Raw genomic sequence first — 18,507 nt, forward strand, 5'->3', positions numbered from 1 at the left:
GATGTTTCTGAGGACACATACAGCTTTTTTTTTTTTTTTTGCGGTACGCGGGCCTCTCACTGTTGTGGCCTCTCCCGTGGCGGAGCACAGGCTCCGGATGTGCAGGCTCAGCGGCCATGGCTCACAGGCCCAGCCGCTCTGCGGCATGTGGGATCTTCCCGGACCGGGGCACGAACCCGTGTCCCCTGCATCGGCAGGCAGACTCTCAACCACTGTGCCACCAGGGAAGCCCACACATACAGCTTTTGATGTATACACAGGAGAGATGTGAACTCTTAATTTAGCAACAGAACTTTTGAAAGGTGGAAGCGCTAAGAGATCACAAAAACGAAATGGCTACTCCCAGGGGTACCATTTCTGAGGAGTGAACTTTTCTGAGAAGCTCTTTTTCTCTTCACTCAACAGGGTCAGTAAGATGCATTGGCTCTCTTAGCGTAGTGAGAGAGATGAACAAAGAGAAAACTGATTGTGGGAATAGGGGAGACTACAGACTGTGGGAGAAGTTCACAATTGAAGGGAGGCCACCACTGGCCATGAGATGATCTGAGTCAGTGTGTGGTCACTGAGCCGTGAGAACCAAGGTGACTGTATTCCTTTCCAAGGGCCGTAACAAAGTACCACAGACTAGGTGACTTAAAACAACAGAAATGTTTTGTCTCACAGTTCTGGGGGCTAGAAATCCAGAATCGAAGTATTGGCAGGACCATGTTCTATCTGAAGACTGTAGAGAAGTCTCCTTCCTTGCCCCTTTCTAACTTCTGGTGGTTCCTGGCAATCCTTGCCTTGTAGGTACATCGCTCCACTCTCTGCGTCCACCTTCACATGGCCTGCTTCTCTGTGTACAAATCCCTGAATAAACTGTGATATTGATAATGTGGCCCCAAGCCTCACATAGACTTGAAGACACCACTGAATGAATACACATCAGTGATGCATTATTTATCATTGCTGGGCTTAAGTGGAGAGCAGGAAGTCTAAGAAGGGGGAGGACTTTCTGTACCTGTCAGTGTGTCAGGTCTGGTAGGAGTGCATCTCAGGAATTCCTGCCCCACCTTTCTCCCTTTCCCTCACTTCTCCTTATCTGCCATCATCTTTATCCCAATGCTTTCCTTGGTTCTCCTTCTCCTGTGAAACCACGTGTAATGTCCAGAATAGACGGAAGGCATGCTCAGGATTGGGATGATGGTTAGGGTGAAAGGTGTGTTCCTGTCCCAGCTTAAGTTTAGGACTTATTGAGAACAGAAATTGCCAATTTTGTCATCATGGTCACAATCTTCTTTTATCAGTTGATAGCCCTACTATCAGCTTCCTTCTGCATTGTGAGGTTATCATAAAGATCATTTAAGATAACTATTTTCTCTGTCAAATGAAGCAGTTGGAAGATTACCCCTTGAAGAAAGTTATAAAAATACTAAATTTGGGGAGACCTTCAAGATGGTGGAGGAGTAAGATGTGGAGATCACCTTCCTCCCCACAAATACATCAGAAATACATCTACATGTGGAACAACTCCTACAGAACACCTATTCCTACAGATCTCTGGCAGAAGACCTCAGACTTCCCAAAAGGCAAGAAACTCCCCACGTACCTGGGTCGGGCAAAAGAAAAAAGAAAAAGCAGAGACAAAAGAATAGGGACGGGACCTGCACCTCTGGGAGGGAGCTGTGAAGGAGGAAAGGTTTCCACACACTAGGAAGCCCCTTCACTGGCAGACACAGGGGTTGGCGGAGGGGGGGAAGCTTCGGAGCCACAGAGGAGAGCACAGCAACAGGGGTGCAGAGGGCAAAGTGGAGAGATTCCCGCACAGAGGAGCCGTGCCGACCAGCACTGACCAGCCCGAGAGGCTTGTCTGCTCACCCGCCAGGGCGGGTGGGGGCTGGGAGCTGAGGCTCGGGCTTCGGTCGGATTCCAGGGAGAGGACTGGTGTTGGCTGCGTGAAAACAGCCTGAAGGGGCTAGTGCGCCACAGCTAGCCGGGAGGGAGTCCAGGAAAAAGTATGGACCTGCCGAAGAGGCAAGAGACCATTGTTTTGGGGTGCCCGAGGAAAGGAGATTCAGAGCACCACCTAAATGAGCTCCAGAGACGGGCGCGAGCCACGGCTATCAACACAGACCCCAGAGACGGGCATGAGACACTAAGGCTGCTGCTGCAGGCACCAAGAAGCCTGTGTGCAAGCACAGGTCACTATCCACACCTCCCTTCCCGGGAGCATGTGCAGCCCGCCACTGCCAGGGTCCCGTGATCCAGGGACAACTTCCCCGGGGGTAATGCATGGCGCGCCTCAGGCTGGTGCAACGTCATACTGGCCTCTGCTGCCGCAGGCTCGCCCCGCATTCCGTACCCCTCCCTCCTCATGGCCTGAGTGAGCCAGAGCCCCTGAATCAGCTGCTCCTTTAACCCAGTCCTGTCTGGGTAAATAACAGACTCCCTCAGGTGACCTACATGTAGAGGCGGGGCCAAATCCAAAGCTGAACCCCAGGAGCTGTGCAAACAAAGAAGAGAAAGGGAAACTTATCCCAGCAGCCTCAGGAGCAGCAGCTTAAGTCCCCACAATCAACTTGATGTACCCTGAATCTGTGGAATACCTGAATAGACAATAAATCATTCCAAAATCAGGGTAGTGGACTTTGTGTGATTTTGTCTATATAGCTTTTCTTTTACCATTTGTCCTAGGGTTCTGTCTGTCCTTTTTTTTTTTTTTTTTCTTAGTATAGTTTTTAGCACTTCTTATCATTGGTGGATTTGTTTTTTGCTTTGGTTGCTCTCTTCTTTCTTTTCTTTTCTTTTTACTTTTTATTTTTAATACTTTTTAAAATTTTTTAATAACTTTCTTTTCTTTCTTTCTCTCTTTCTTTCTTTCTTTCTTTCTTTCTTTCTTTCTTTCTTTCTTTCTTTCTTTTTTTCTCTCTTTTCTTCTGAGCCATGTAGCTGACAGGGTCTTGGTGCTCTGGCCGGGTGTCAGACCTGTGCCTCTGAGGTGGGAGAGCCGAGTTCAGGACATTGGCCCACCAGAGACCTCCCAGCTCCACATAATATCAAACAGCAAAAGCTCTCCCAGAGATCTCCATCTCAATGCTAAGACCCCGCTCCTCTCAACGACCAGCAAGCCATGGTGCTGTACACCCTATGTCAAACAACTAGCAAGACAGGAACACAACCTCACCAATCAGCAGAGAGGCTGCCTAAAATCATAATAAGGTCACAGACACCAAAAACACACTGCCAGATGTGGTCCTGCCCACCAGAAAGACAAGATCAGTCTCATCCACCGTAAAACGAGCACCAGTCCCCTCCACCAGGAAGCCTACACAACCCACTGAACCAACCTTAGCCACTGGGGACAGACACCAAAAACAATGGGAACTATGAACATGCAGCCTGTGAAAAGGAGACCCCAAACACAGTAAGTTAAGCAAAATGAGAAGACAGAGAAACACACAGCAGATGAAGGAGCAAGGTAAAAACCCACCAGACTAAACAAATGAAGAGGAACTATGCAGTCTACGTGAAAAAGAATTCAGAGTAATGATAGTAAAGATGATACAAAATCTTGGAAATAGAATGGAGAAAATACAAGAAACGTTTAACAAGGACCTAAAAGAACAAAAGAGCAAACAAACAATGATGAACAACACAATAAATGAAATTTAAAATTCTCTAGAAAGAATAAATAGCAGAATAACTGAGGCAGAAGAACAGATAAGTGACCTGGAAGATAAAATAGTGGAAATAACTAACATAGAGCTGAATAAAGAAAAAAGAATGAAAAGAATTGAGGACAGTCTCAGAGATCTCTGGGACAACATTAAGCACACCAACATTCGAATTACATGGGTCCCAGAAGAAGAAGAGAAAAGAAAGGGACTGAGAAAATATTTGAAGAGATTATAGTTGAAAACTTCCCTAATATGGGAAAGAAAACACTCAGTCAAGTCCAGGAACCACAGAGTCCCATACAGGTTAAATCCAAGGAGAAACACACCAAGACACATATTAATCAAACCATCAAAAATTAAAAACAAAGAAAGTATATTAAAAGCAGCAAGGGAAAAACAACAAATAACATACAAGGGAATCCCCATATGGTTAACAGTCTATCTTTCAGCAGAAAATTGGCAAGCCAGAAGGGAGTGGCAGGACATATTTAAAGTGGTGAAAAGGAAAAACCTACAACAAAGATTACTCTATCCATCAGGGATCTCATTCAGATTTGATGGAGAAATTAAAACCTTTACAGACAAGCAAAAGCTAAGAGAATTTAGCACCACCAAACCAGCTTTACAACAAATGCTAAAGGAACTTCTCTAAGCCAGAAACACAAGAGAAGGAAAAGACCTACAATAACAAACCCAAAATGTTAAGAAAATGGTAATAGTAACACACATATCAATAACTACCTTAAATGTAAATGGATTAAATGCTCCAACCAAAATACATAGAGTGGCTGAATGGATACAAAAACAAGACCCATATATATGCTGTCTACAAGAGACCCACTTCAGACCTAAGGACACATACAGACTGAAAGTGAGGGGATGGAAAAAGATATACCATGCAAATGGAAATCAAAAGAAAGCTGGAGTAGCAATTCTCATATCAGACAAAATAAACTTTAAAATAAAGACTATTACAAGAGACAAAGAAGGACACTACATAAGATCAAGGGATCAATTCAAGAAGAAGATATAACAATTGGAAATATTTATGCACCCAACATAAGAGCACCTCAATACATAAGGCAAATGCTAACAGCCATAAAAGGGGAAATCGACAGTAACACATTCATAGTAGGGGACTTTTACACCTCACTTTCACCAATGGGCAGATTATCCAAAATGAAAATAAATAGGGAAACGCAAGCTTTAAATGATACATTAAACGAGATGGACTTAATTGATATTTATAGGACATTCCATCCAAAAACAACAGAATACACATTTTTCTCAAGTGCTCATGGAACATTCTCCAGGATAGATCATATCTTGGGTCACAAATCAAGTCTTGGTAAATTTAAGAAAATTGAAATTGTATTAAGTATCATTTCTGACCACAACACTATGAGACTAGATATCAATTACAGGAAAAGATCTGTAAAAACTACAGTACACATGGAGACTAAACAATACACTACTAAACAACCAAGAGATCACTGAAGAAATCAAAGGGGAAATCAAAAAATACATAGAAACAGATGACAATGAAAACACGACGACCCAAAACATATGGGATGCAGCAAAAGCGGTTCTAAAGGGAAGTTTATAGCAACACAAGCCCACCTCAGGAAACAAGAAACAGCTCAAATAAACAACCTAACCTTACACCTAAAACAGAGAAAGAAGAACAAACAAAACCCAAAGTTAGTAGAAAGAAAGAAATCATAAAGATCAGATCAGAAATAAATGAAAAAGAAATGAAGGAAACAATAGCAAAGATCAATAAAACTAAAAGCTGGTTCTTTGAGAAGATAAACAAAATTGATAAACCATTAGCCAGACTCATCAAGAAAAAAAGGGAGAAGATTCAAATCAATAGAATTAGAAATGAAAAAGAAGAAGTAACAACTGACACTGCAGAAATAGAAAGGATCATGAGAGATTACTACAAGCAACTCTACGTCAATAAAATGGACAACCGGGAAGAAATGGACAAATTCTTAGAAAAGCACAAACTTCCGAGACTGAACCAGGAAGAAATAGAAAATATGAACAGACCAATCACAAGCACTGAAATTAAGACTGTGATTAAAAATCTTCCAACAAACAAAAGCCCAGGACCAGATGGCTTCACAGGCCAATTCTATCAAACATTTAGACAAGCGCTAACACCTATCCTTCTCAAACTCTTCCAAAATATAGCAGAGGGAGGAACACTCCCAAACTCATTCTATGAGGTCACCTTCACCCTGATACCAAACAAAGATGTCACAAAGAAATAAAACTACAGGCTAATATCACTGAGGAACATAGATGCAAAAATCCTCCACAAAATACTAGCAAACAGAATCCAGCAGCAAATTAAAAGGATCATTCACCATGATCAAGTGGGGTTTATCCCAGAAATGCAAGGATTCTTCAATATATGCAAATCAATCAATGTGATACACCATATTAACAAACTGAAGAATAAAAAGCGTATGATCATCTCAGTAGAAGCAGAAAAAGCTTTCGACAAAATTCAACACCAATTTATGATAAAAATCCTCCAGAAAGTAGGCATAGAGGGAACTTACCTCAACATAATAAAAGCCATAGATGACAAACCCACAGCCAACATCGTTCTCAATGGTGAAAACCCGAAACCATTTCCTCTAAGATCAGGAACAAGACAAGCATGTCCACTCTCACCACTATTATTCAGCATAGTTTTGGAACCCGAACCGTGGGAAACAGAGAAGAAAAAGAAATAAAAGGAATTGAAATCGGAAAAGAAGAGGTAAAACAGTTACTGTTTGCAGATGACATGATACTATACATAGAGAATCCTAAAGATGCCACCAGAAAACTACTAGAATTAATCACTGAATTTGGTAAAGTAGCAGGATACAAAATTAATGCACAGAAATCTCTTGCATTCCTATACACTAATGATGAAAAATCTGAAAGAGAAATTAAGGAAACACTCCCATTTACCACTGCAACAAAAAGAATAAAATACCTAGGAATAAGCCTACCTAAGGCAACAAAAGACCTGTATGCAGAAAACTATAAGAAACTGATGAAAGAAATTAAGGATGATACAAACAGTTGGAGAGATATACCATATTCTTGGATTGGAAGAATCAACATTGTGAAAATGAATATACTACCCAAAGCAATCTACAGATTCAGTGCAATCCCTATCAAACTACCAATGACATTTTTCACAGAACTAGAACAAAAAATTTCACAATATGTATGGATACACAAAAGACCCTGAAGAGCCAAAGCAATCATGAGAAAGAAAAACGGAGCTGGAGGAATCAGGCTCCTTGACTTCAGACTATACTACAAAGCTACAGTAATCAAGGCACTATGGTACTGGCACAAAAACAGAAATATAGATCAATGGAACAGTATAGAAAGTCCAGATATAAACCCATACCCATATGGTCACCTTATTTTTGATAAAGGAGGCAAGAATATACAATGGAGAAAAGACAGCCTCTTCAGTAAGTGCTGCAGGGAAAACTGGACAGGTCCATGTAAAAGAATGAAATTAGAACCCTCCCTAACACCGTACACAAAGATAAACTCAAAATGGATTAAAAACCTAAATTTAAGGCCAGACACTATCAAACTCTTAGAGGAAAACATAGGCAGAACACTCTATGACATAAATCACAGCAAGATCCTTTTTGACCCACCTCCTAGAGAAATGGAAATAAAAACGGAAATAAACAAATGGGACCTAATGAAACTTAAAAGCTTTTGCACAGCAAAGGAAACCATAAACAAGTTGAAAAGACAACCCTTAGAATGGGAGAAAATATTTGCAAATGAAGCAACTGACAAAGGATTAATCTCCAAAATTTACAAGCAGCTCATGCAGCTCAATATCAAAAAAACAAACAACCCAATCAAAAAAATGGGCAGAAGACCTAAATAGACATTTCTCCAAAGGAGATATACAGATTGTCAACAAACATATGAAAGCATGTTCAGCATCACTAATCATTAGAGAAATGCAAATCAAAACCACAATGAGGTATCACCTCACACCAGTCAGAATGGCCATCATCAAAAAATCTAGAAACTGTAAATGCTGGAGAGGTTGTGGAGAAAAGGGAACCCTCTTGCACTGTTGGTGGGAATGTAAATTGATACAGCCACTATGGAGAACAGTATAGAGGTTCCTTAAAAAACTAAAAATAGAACTACCATACATCCCAGCAATCCCCCTACTGGGCATATACCCTGAGAAAACCACAATTCAAAAAGAGTCATGTACCACAATGTTCATTGCAGCTCTATTTCCAATAGCCAGGACATGGAAGCAACCTAGGTGTCCATCAACAGATGAACGGATTAAGAAAATGTGACACATTTATACAATGGAATATTACTCAGCCATAAAAAGAAACGAAATTGAGTTATTTGTAGTGAGGTGAATGGACCTAGAGCCTGTCATACAGAGTGAAGTCAGAAAGAGAAAAGCAGATACCGCGTACTAACATATATATGGAATCTAAAAAAAAAAATGTTCTGAAGAATCTATGGGTAGGTCAGAAATAAAGACGCAGACGTAGAGAATGCACTTGAGGACATGGGGAGGGGGAAGGGTAAGCTGGGACAAAGTGAGAGAGTGGCATGGACATATGTACACTACCAAACGTAAAATAGATAGCTAGTGGGAAGCAGCCGCATAGCACAGGAGATCAGCTCGGTGCTTTGTGACCACCTAGAGGGGTGGGATAGGGAAGGTGGGAGGGAGATGTAAGAGGGAGGAGCTATGGGGATATATGTATATGTATAGCTGATTCACTTTGTTATAAAGCAGAAATTAACACTGTTGTAAAGCAATTATTCTCCAATAAAGATGTTAAAAAAAAAGAATACTAAATTTGGGAGATATTGATTATAAAAGTGAACTAAAAGATAGTAGACATTTAATTTTAAAGTAAAATTTTATACATAAATCAAGTATAATATTTATATTTCAAGAATAAGTAAATAATTTATTTTAGTAAAAATTCATTAATAAACTAATATTTGCAAATGATCAAAATAATCTTAATCCAGAAAACTGACTGAAAATATTACCCTAATTCATAAATAAATAAATAAAAGTTGCTCAGAAATATTACACTGATTTGAGGAGACATCTAAAATGATACTGGTAATCAACTCCAAATTAGTTATGCAAGTGACGTATTTCTTGGTCCTGAAATCTTCTTGTAAGCTGCTCAATGAACAGAGAATGCCTTTGGATTTCTACATGAATAACCTGCCAGGCACTGTTGTTATACTTTTGGGCTTGCAAGTAGTTGTGGATTCATCAGAAGTACTTCTTTATTCCAAGTCTGATATCCTCCCTTTGGGAGAATGATTGGCCCTCCTGCCTGATTTTCTGCTCCAGACACACTCCTGCCTTCTCCATTTGCTGATAAAGTCCACTTCGGAGTCTCTCTAAACTGCTTTCATTTCAAGATTGGAAGACATTCAGGTTGAAAGTGTTGAAGATCTGCTGCAGCATTTCTTTGATGGTAGTGAAAGCACTTTCCTTTGGAAACTGGTCAATTTTTGAAACCTGGAAGCATCCAAAGTTGCTCCTGTCCTATAGACATCTCAGAGGAAATTTTCCTCCTAGGTTTTCTAAATGTTGTAAAATCTTCCAGTTCCTCCTCCTTCAAAAGTGACACTCCAGAGAGCAGTCAGTAGGGGATAGAAGTAGCACCAAGGACAAATATGGCAAGCTCCACCCGGCCATCGTGGGCCCCTTTACTGTGTACTCCTTCCTCGGAGAGAGCTTGGCTGTGGACCACTTTTGATTGCATAGATTCAACATCTCTGAATTTGTATATCTGTGGGAACTTTTGTTTTGCATGACGTTTCAGGGTCCCTGTACTTTCTCGTGGTCTTTTCCGATTTGTGTTTACTATTTTTCAATAATATACAAAACTCTGTAGCATCGTTGGACAGTGATACACATGCTCTATTTTAGAATCATGATAAATATAAACTATCTGCTATGAAAGACCAACAATCAGTTAAGTGAAAACAAAACAATGTCTTTGCCTTAGTTTAATTATTCGGTGCATAGCCTATTGTGGCTTTCCTTCCTCGAGTTAACGCTGCTTGTGCTCGTTCCAATCAAGATGACTGTCTCTGGGTGAAATGCTTGTTTAGATACAGTATCTGGTATGGTTTTCAAGACTTCGTTTTAGCTAATTGTGCTTTATCACAGACTTGCACTTTGAAGTTCTTCTAAGGTGATTATGTACATTGAGATTTTGTTTAGTTTTTTCCTAGCAAAATCAGAATTGTGGAATGTGTGAAATTTGTCTTTGTTCTCCTATCTCCCCGTTTAGCTGTGCTCATGTCATTTCTACTCACAGTATTCCTCTTTTCCTCCCTCAGCAGTAAAGCAGAATGATGGAGAGTGCCAGTGCTGAAGCCAGGCTGCCTTGGTTTGGATCAGATGTGCCCCCCACAAACTTAAGCAGCTAATTAACTGCCTGGGCCTCAGGTCTTTGCTTACTCACACACAGGGCTTAGGACAGTGGCCAGCAACTGTTGGTATTCAGTAAAACTTAGCTGCTTGTGATTATTAAGCTCTATCATACCGGCCTGCTCTCCACTGGCTGCCATGATTCCTTCTGTGCTGTGAACTAATGAAGACTCAAGATGCTAACAGTCCCCACTCTTCCTTTTAATTGTATTGAAGATTAACCGTGTGTAGGGCTCTGTGTTAAATACTAGGGATACAGACACAACAAAGAAAAGGAGCTAGGACCCCTGCCTTCAAGATGCTCACATCTTGACCAAGAAGTGGGCAAGGACCTCTAGTAACGTGATAAGAGCCATTAAATATAATATAGTGTGAAGAGTTATCTAGAAGGACTGAGTCATCCCTCTGGGAATGGGGAAGGTAGTGAAGAGCCAGGGACATCCTCAGAGAGTAGTTGGTCTTGCAGGAGGTGAGTTGGAGAACGCTGTCCAGGTAGAGAGAACATTCTTGTCAAAGACATGGAATGGTCCACATTGGAAAGGCATGGAGAGGTCCACAGGTTAAAGTGAGGGTGAACTGTGCTCAGTGACTGGATATAAGAGCAGAAGTAATTACTTAAAGGCGGAAAACCCTTCTGGTGAATGACTAGTGAAACCAGTCAAGATACAGTTTTGAAATTCTTCTTTGAGACATTATGCTTTGAATTTATTTAACTGGGACAGATTATAGTGTGAAAACACTGTGAACACCAACAATTGATGAATGAGTAACATTACTAGGAGTGAGTCATAAAGGGACAGTGGGGTGGGGCAGGGCTAATGTTTATGGAGAACCAATTATGTGCAGGTCCTGTGCTAAATGGTGCACTACTGTGTGTAAGGCAAACCAGAATGTTTTGAAGGAGAAAGCCAATTATGATGGGAACAATTAAAGGGAGTAGAATAGGGCTTCCCTGGTGGCGCAGTGGTTGAGAGTCCGCTTGCCAATGCAGGAGACACGGGTTCGTGCCCCTGTCCGGGAAGATCCCACCTGCCGCGGAGCGGCTAGGCCCATGAGCCATGGCCGCTGAGCCTGCGCGTCCGGAGCCTGTGCTCCACAACGGGAGAGGCCACAACAGTGAGAGGCCCGCGTAGTGAAAAAAAAAAAAAAAAAGGGAGTAGAGTAAAACAAACTATTGTATATGTTTGCTTAGTATTTTCATATACATAATCTTATTACAGACTCAATGTGGGGTAATTATATGATCGTCATTTTATGGGTAAGAAAAGCAAATCTCAGAAAGATTAAATGTACCAAGGATCACTAACTAGTGGAGGCAATGTTATTGGGTGACGGAGATGCAAGATTAGGGGGGACTGTGCTCTAAACTGGAGATGACAAAAAAATTTCATGCCAAATCGACTGGTCTTAGTCTTCTGGAGTTAGAAGGATCCTGAGGCTTCATTTGGGCTGAATGGTGAGGGTACTGTAATCAGCTAGCAATGGCTGCCATGAGATGGGGGGAAGGTGAGTTGCCATCCCTTGTAAATTTTATGATACCTTAGGTATGTGTCTTATTTGCTTGAGCATGAGTGAAGCAGGATTTAAGTCTGGGGTGGTTGAAGGGAGATTAAACAAGAAAGGTGACCACAAGCTATAAAGGAGGCTGGAAAAATGATACAGTGATTTCTCTAAGTTAATATTGTTTTTATAACCTGACATTGTAAATATATTTTTGAAACAAAAACACCACTTTTTTCTCCTTCCTTCCTTCCTTCCTTCCTTCCTTCCTTCCTTCCTCCTTCCTCTCTCTCTCCTTTCTTTCTTTCTTTCTTTCTTTCTACCTTCCTTCCTTCCTTCCTTCCTTCCTTTCTAGACATGGACAGATAAAATAATTTGTAAGGCTGAAAATTCAGGGGTAGTGATTTGCAATCAAACTTCTAATTGTGGTCTTGGGGACATACGAAAGTTCATCTTTAGGGAAGAGGAGCCCAAGTGAGTGAGATGGCCATATCTTTCAAGTGGTTGTGAGAGACCACAAATGTAAACAGAAAACCTTTACCTCAAATATAAAATGACATCAGGATCCTAAACTAAGCAGTCCTAACTGCAGGGCAAGTCAGCACCTGCTTCACCATGAATGAAAGGGGAACTTCCATCTCTTTGTATTTTTACTGTCTACCCTCCACATTAATGTGATACGTGTGCCTGCCTTTGCTTAGCTAGCAGTGGAAAACCACTTCCCTTCTCTGTGGCCTTGAAAATGACGACCACATGTTGTTCCAGTCTTTTCTCTCAGTTTTACTTTTCAGGTCTTAACTCATGATTGCCTTCTGGGTTTCCGTGATGGTAAGGGAATGTTTTCAATTGAAACAAGAGTTCCTGCCAAAACGAAAGAACATGAAAACATGATTCTTCATCACATATTTGGTAAATCCCCTGCTCTCCATTTGAAAATCAGAGTTTGGGGGTTAAATTACAAGAGCACTTTCAAGTACTGCTTTTTAAAAAAACTGTCTATGTAAAATCACAGGCAATCTTTGTATGAGCGTGAGTATTAAGACTGTTTAAATGCAATTTATTGAGGAAGACTTTTGAGTGGAACCATTTCTTTCTCCATTAAAGATTGTACTGAAATAAACACTGTAATTAAATCATCCTTAAACTACTATTATGAAATGAGCTGATTTCATTAGAGCATTCTAAGTTGTGGTTGCTGGTACACATTTTAAAACAAATTCTTTTTACTAATGATAAGAAAAGATGACTCTCAAGTTCTTACGTGTTAAGAATTCCTTTGATGGTACCAGGAAATTCTAATCTTAGAATAACTTCTTTTTTCCATCAATTCCTTCATTCCTGCTTATCATCAACATGAAAGTCGGCTTGTATTTAACATAATGGAGACATGTGTGCTAATGAAAACTTTAGCTTTCCTCTTTTCAGTCTTATGTATTTTCTTTTTACTAAGGCTTAATCTGTGTTTGAGTAGAGGTGAGTAGCCGATGTAGCCAATGGCAACAATAGCTAACATTTGTCTGGCACTTCCTATGTACGAGGAATTGTGCTAGGGATTTACATATAATATCTCATACCTTAAATCTTAGAGATAAATCATTTCATTAGCCCATTTTTATTTTTTTAATTGAAGCATAGTTGATTGACAATGTTGTATTAATTTCTGGTGTACAGCAAAGTGATGCAGCTATACACATTTATATACATATTCCTTTTCATATTCTTTTCCATTATGGTTTATTACAGGATATTGAATATAGGTCCCTGTGCTGTTCAGTAGGACCTTGTTGTTTATCTGTCTTATATATAGTAGCTTGTATCTGCTAATCCCAAACTCCTAATTTATCCCTCTCTCTGCTTTCCCCTTTGGTAACACAAGATTGTTTTCTACGTCTGTGAGTCTGTTTCTGTTTCATAAAGAAGTTCATTTGTCTCATATTTTAGACTCCACATATAAGTGATATATCATTAGCCCATTTTTAAATTGATGAAGCTGAACCTCAGAGAGATTAAGAAATTTGTCCAAAGTCACATAATTTATGTGCTGACATAAATATAAGGATTCTTATATAGATATCCTTATATTTATTTTAATCCAGACCTTTTGCTTTAAACCTATTAAAAAACAGCACCAAAAGTCCTTTACATTCAATTATAATTTTAAAGAGAGGTGGAAACCAGATAAAATGGGAAATCTTTGAGTGATAGAACTAAAATTCATAGGCTCAAGCCGCTTCTGTTTGCTTCACCAGATAGGGAACCTAGTCATGGCTTCAAGAAGGACTCATCTCCATTCTCTGCACTTCAGCCACTCTCTCATAGCTCTGTGACTACGGTTATTATCTTGCCTTCTAGCTGTCTTCTCCAATGAGACTGACCTCCCCAAGGGCAGGCACAGTGTCTTGAATGTCTTGCATATGACAAGCTGTCCAATTCACATGTATAGAATGAATAGTGAATAAAGAAATGTGCAGGGAGTTGAGGATGCTCATTGTCCCTCATAGGAATGTGTACTAAATACAGTCCCCATCTCCCTGTTAAGAAATGAAGAATTACTAAATAATACCATTGTCTGAGCCTATTAAAGTTTTGCATATCTTTGAACCTTGCCTCTGCTACTTATTAACCACTTGACTTAGAGTAAACTATTGAAGTTTTTAGTACTCAGATCTCTAATCTGCTCTATGGCGAACCTATTTTTTGGAATTAAAATGCTGTATTGAGAAAGATGTGATATATGCAGAGGGTATTAAAACTAGACGGTTAGTTATTTTGGCCAGGAGGGAAATAATATTACAACTAGGTAAGGATCATTGTTTTGGAGCACCTGCAAACCTTGTTACTGCATGATCAGACCTGGGGAAAAATCTACGAAAATATATTTTCTCCTATTTTGGTCAGTTAATGGTGGGCAAGGTCACTGATAGGCCATCCTCTATTGGAGGCAAAATGTGTTTCACACACAAACAGGTAGTTTACCACTTAGTATCACAGCCAGGTGCATTTGGACAATGGGTTCCACTGGGACAATGTTCTCCAAGTTGATCAATGACAGCAGTTTATTAAGATCAACAAATCAGAGTTGCAAATTGTTCTCCCACTGCTTCCCTCCACTACTATTTTCTCTGAGTTATTACCATTTATCACTTTCAGCAAATCAAAAGGAAAAAAAAGGAAGAAGAAAAAATCAGGAGAGTTTTTAGACTTGTTGATGAAAAATGTGTTACCGATGAGTGAGATGATGTCTCCTTGGAAGTTATCACAGCTTAATAGTCCATCACACTTGCTCAGAACCTTCAAAAGTCTTTTTGGTACTGTCTCAGTGTCTCTCAATCACTCACCTGTGGGCTGACTGTGTTTTTCTATTCTCAAGTGATGATCAGAGAGGGAAGGAAGATAGAAGAGGGAAGACAGGTTCATTAGGAACTGGTAACAGCTCTTTGACAAGACATCTAAAAATAGAATGCTGTCCCTGTCATCTTTTTCATTGTAGTGTTTATTTGCTTGAGCTACCAGGGAATGGGAAGTGAGAGTCAGCCTAAATGTCCAGTGTGGGGCACCAAACCTAAAGTGATTTCCGGTGGGAGGCTGGGTTCAGGCAGCAATGTCTGTGAAACTGTATCATGAAAGACAGAAACTTTATTGCACATGGAGTCAGAATATGACGTGTTCAGTCCATTTTTTCTTTCTAAAAATACATTTGAGATAGTCATGGCTTCATGCTAAGTTCTGTCTTTTTGGCCAACCAGCCATGCTCTTGTTTTTACTGACATAGAAGAGAGTAACTGAGCTATCCGGGATTTTGTGCAAATTTTATGAAATTCTACTTTGGCATAAAGATTGCAGTGCTTTGTAATAAAGACTCCCATATTTTAGCAAGGGAAGACAGATGGTAATTGTCTGTAAAGAGAAAAAAAACACCTTCCATACTTAAGCTCTTACTTGTGCCCAAAAAGTCCTACACAGATAGCAACGCAGAATGAAATTGTCCACAACCGCCCCTTCACACATGCCTCCCCAAGACAACTGACCCTGGGGTGAAACCAAGGGTTTAGGGTGAAGCAATTTAAAAATGGAACCTTCTTTGTTGATCATCATAGAAAGCATTATAATGAAGCCCAGAGAGGCTGAGCACGCTTGGCTTAATAAGTCCAATGTTATTAGGCCCTAAGAAGTAAGAACAAAGTTAAGTAAATAGAAAGAAAATGAATCTCTCATGCAGACCACATTTATCATTTCAGGGGTAGGGTGTACAGTAGAAAATTAATCCATGGGATTCAACTATGTTGGATTTTAGGAGAGCTCAAGTTGCAGCCCAGGGGAAGAAGCTAATATTGAATATTATCTCCCTCCCCGAGTGTGGCCCCCCTTCCTCAACAGATGCTGAGATCCACACAGAGGCCAATTGGTCTGAGGCCCATTCCCCAAATATATTCTTGTCTTTTAAACTATAAAGTTTACAGCAAATATGATGGAAGGGATGATTTTAACAGACTATGAAGATCTTTATGGCATTTTTAGTTGACTGGTTTTCATCTTGGCTTCATAGCAGTATTTCAAGGAAAGTTGAAGCTGTCTGTGCCCCTGTCTACTGCAGCTGGGGGAAGCTGAGGTGGGAGAGGGGACCCTCTTTCATGGCAAAACCTGACAGAAAAGTTGATAAACTTCCACCCCACACAAAGAAGTACCTAGGGGAGAAGACAAGGAGATATTTCATCTTCCCCTGTATGATGTTATGAAATATGTCCCTCCCCAGCTGAAGTCTGAACCCCCAATACCTGAGAATGTGAACTTATTTGGAAATAGGGTTGTTGCAGATATAATTAGCTAAGTTGGAATGAAGTCATTTACTGGAATAGGGTGGGGCCCCTAATCCAATAAGATTAATTGTCCTTATAAAAAGTGAAAATTTGGATACAGACATGCACACAGATCTCTCAGCATGTAGAGATGAAGACCGAGATCAGGGTGATGCAGCAGAAGCCCAGGAATGCCAAAGATTCCTACAAACCACGAGAAGTTAGGAGAGAGGCACAGGGCAGATTCTCTTTCACAGCCCTCAGAAGGAACAGACCCTGCCAACACCTTGATTTCCAACCTCTAGCCTCCAGACTGAGAAAGTAAATTTCTGTTGTTCTAAGCCACCCAATTTGTGGTACTTTGTACAGCAGCTTTAGCAAACGAATACAACCTGCCACCAAAGTCTGAATTTCTCCAGGGTTAAGAGATAGTCATCTGCAGGTGAGAGAGGGGACATTGAATAGAACTGTCACAGCCTCGCTGGATGAGCCAGAGAGCAGGGTACATGCCCTACCCCATTAGTTGAAAGCTTGGCAATACCTGCCACTGAATGGGAAAGGCTTCTTGGTGCTCCTAGAAAAAGCAGTTGAAATGTAATCAGACGGGAACAATACTCTGTCTTGTATAGAAATAGATTTATACCTTGCATGTATATAGAGGATGTTAATCTCTTCAGATGACTTCTTGTGCCCAATCTGTCACCCATAGTCCCTGCTTTAGAGACACCTCATTAGCTTTATGGTGAGCTGAAAAGAGGTTCTAGGGTTATAGGGGTGTTTTATTAATAACACCAACTGTTGTTTCTCAGTCTGATTAAGAATTATAATTTCATTCATTTCAAAAATTAATCCCTGTGATGTTGAAGTTGTGAATATGAAAAGAAAAGAGCATATTAAGGCTGAGAGGATTATGCAGAACTGAATTCCCATCATATGTGTCTATAAACTGACCCCTTCTCAGTCTTAGTTCAGGCCAACATCCCCTTGTGCTCAGACCCTCAGTAGCCTCTTGACCTCCATCCCCAACCTGCTCTAATCCACCCCTTCCAGCTGTGACAGAGTCTCCTGTCTTAAAGAGATCTGACCAGGCCACTCCTCTCCTTAAACACCCGACTCCCCAGGCCCTCAGCATCTATCCCAACTTAAATTCCAGCTTCATTTCCTTCTCACTCTTACCCAATACCTGTTACACTGTCCTTCATGACATCTCCTGAACAGGCCATGTGTTTTCATGACTCTTCTTTTGTTCAGATGGCTCTTTTCTGAAATGTTCTCTCTCCCATTCTTTTCATTTTTAAATGCTACAATCTCTTCAAATCCAAGTTCAAATACTTTCTATGTGAAGGCTGCTCAAACCATCAGACAGACAAATCTGGGCTTCTATAGGAAACTGTTCATTATGTTAAAATGACATTTATCATCATGCTATCATTTTTAGTCATAGACTTATCTGTTTCTTTCCTTGAAAATGAGCTTCTTGAGGATAACATTTGTACCATGTTTGTCTATGTAAGCCCAGTGCTTAGCAGTGTCTGGTGTGGTGAGGTTGTAGGAGAGTTCATAAATCACTGACCTTGGTTAGTGTGTAAACAGCAGCTCACACAGGAAGAACAAGGAAAAAACCAGTCAGATAAGTACCTCTCCTCACGTCTAAGGATGGGCAGATCTACCTGCAGACCTTCACGAAAGTTAGCGTGAAGGAATGTGTACATGGGTTACTTTCAAAGGCAGGAGAGGTCAGTGAGGGAGTGGGTGGGTTTCTAGTTTATTTTCCAGTTCCCTATAACCCTATTTCAAGGCTCATATAACAAACACTTTAGAAGTTCACCTGGCTTCAGGCATGGCTGAAGCAATATATTCAGGAATGTGTCTTCATCTATCTTTCTCTTCTGCTGTCCTTTCTGGCTTTATTCCTCAGCATTTCTTCCAGTGTGGGACATGTCAGGCTCCCCAGAGAAGAGCACCATCTAAAGGTGTGCAGAACATAAGCTGTGCAGCCGGACGTGGCAGTCCTGGTTCCAAGCTTACACTGAACCAGGCACCTGCTACCACAGACAGAGACTCC

This window comes from Delphinus delphis, chromosome 6 (assembly GCF_949987515.2).
Source record: "Delphinus delphis chromosome 6, mDelDel1.2, whole genome shotgun sequence".
Taxonomy (NCBI): domain Eukaryota; kingdom Metazoa; phylum Chordata; class Mammalia; order Artiodactyla; family Delphinidae; genus Delphinus; species Delphinus delphis.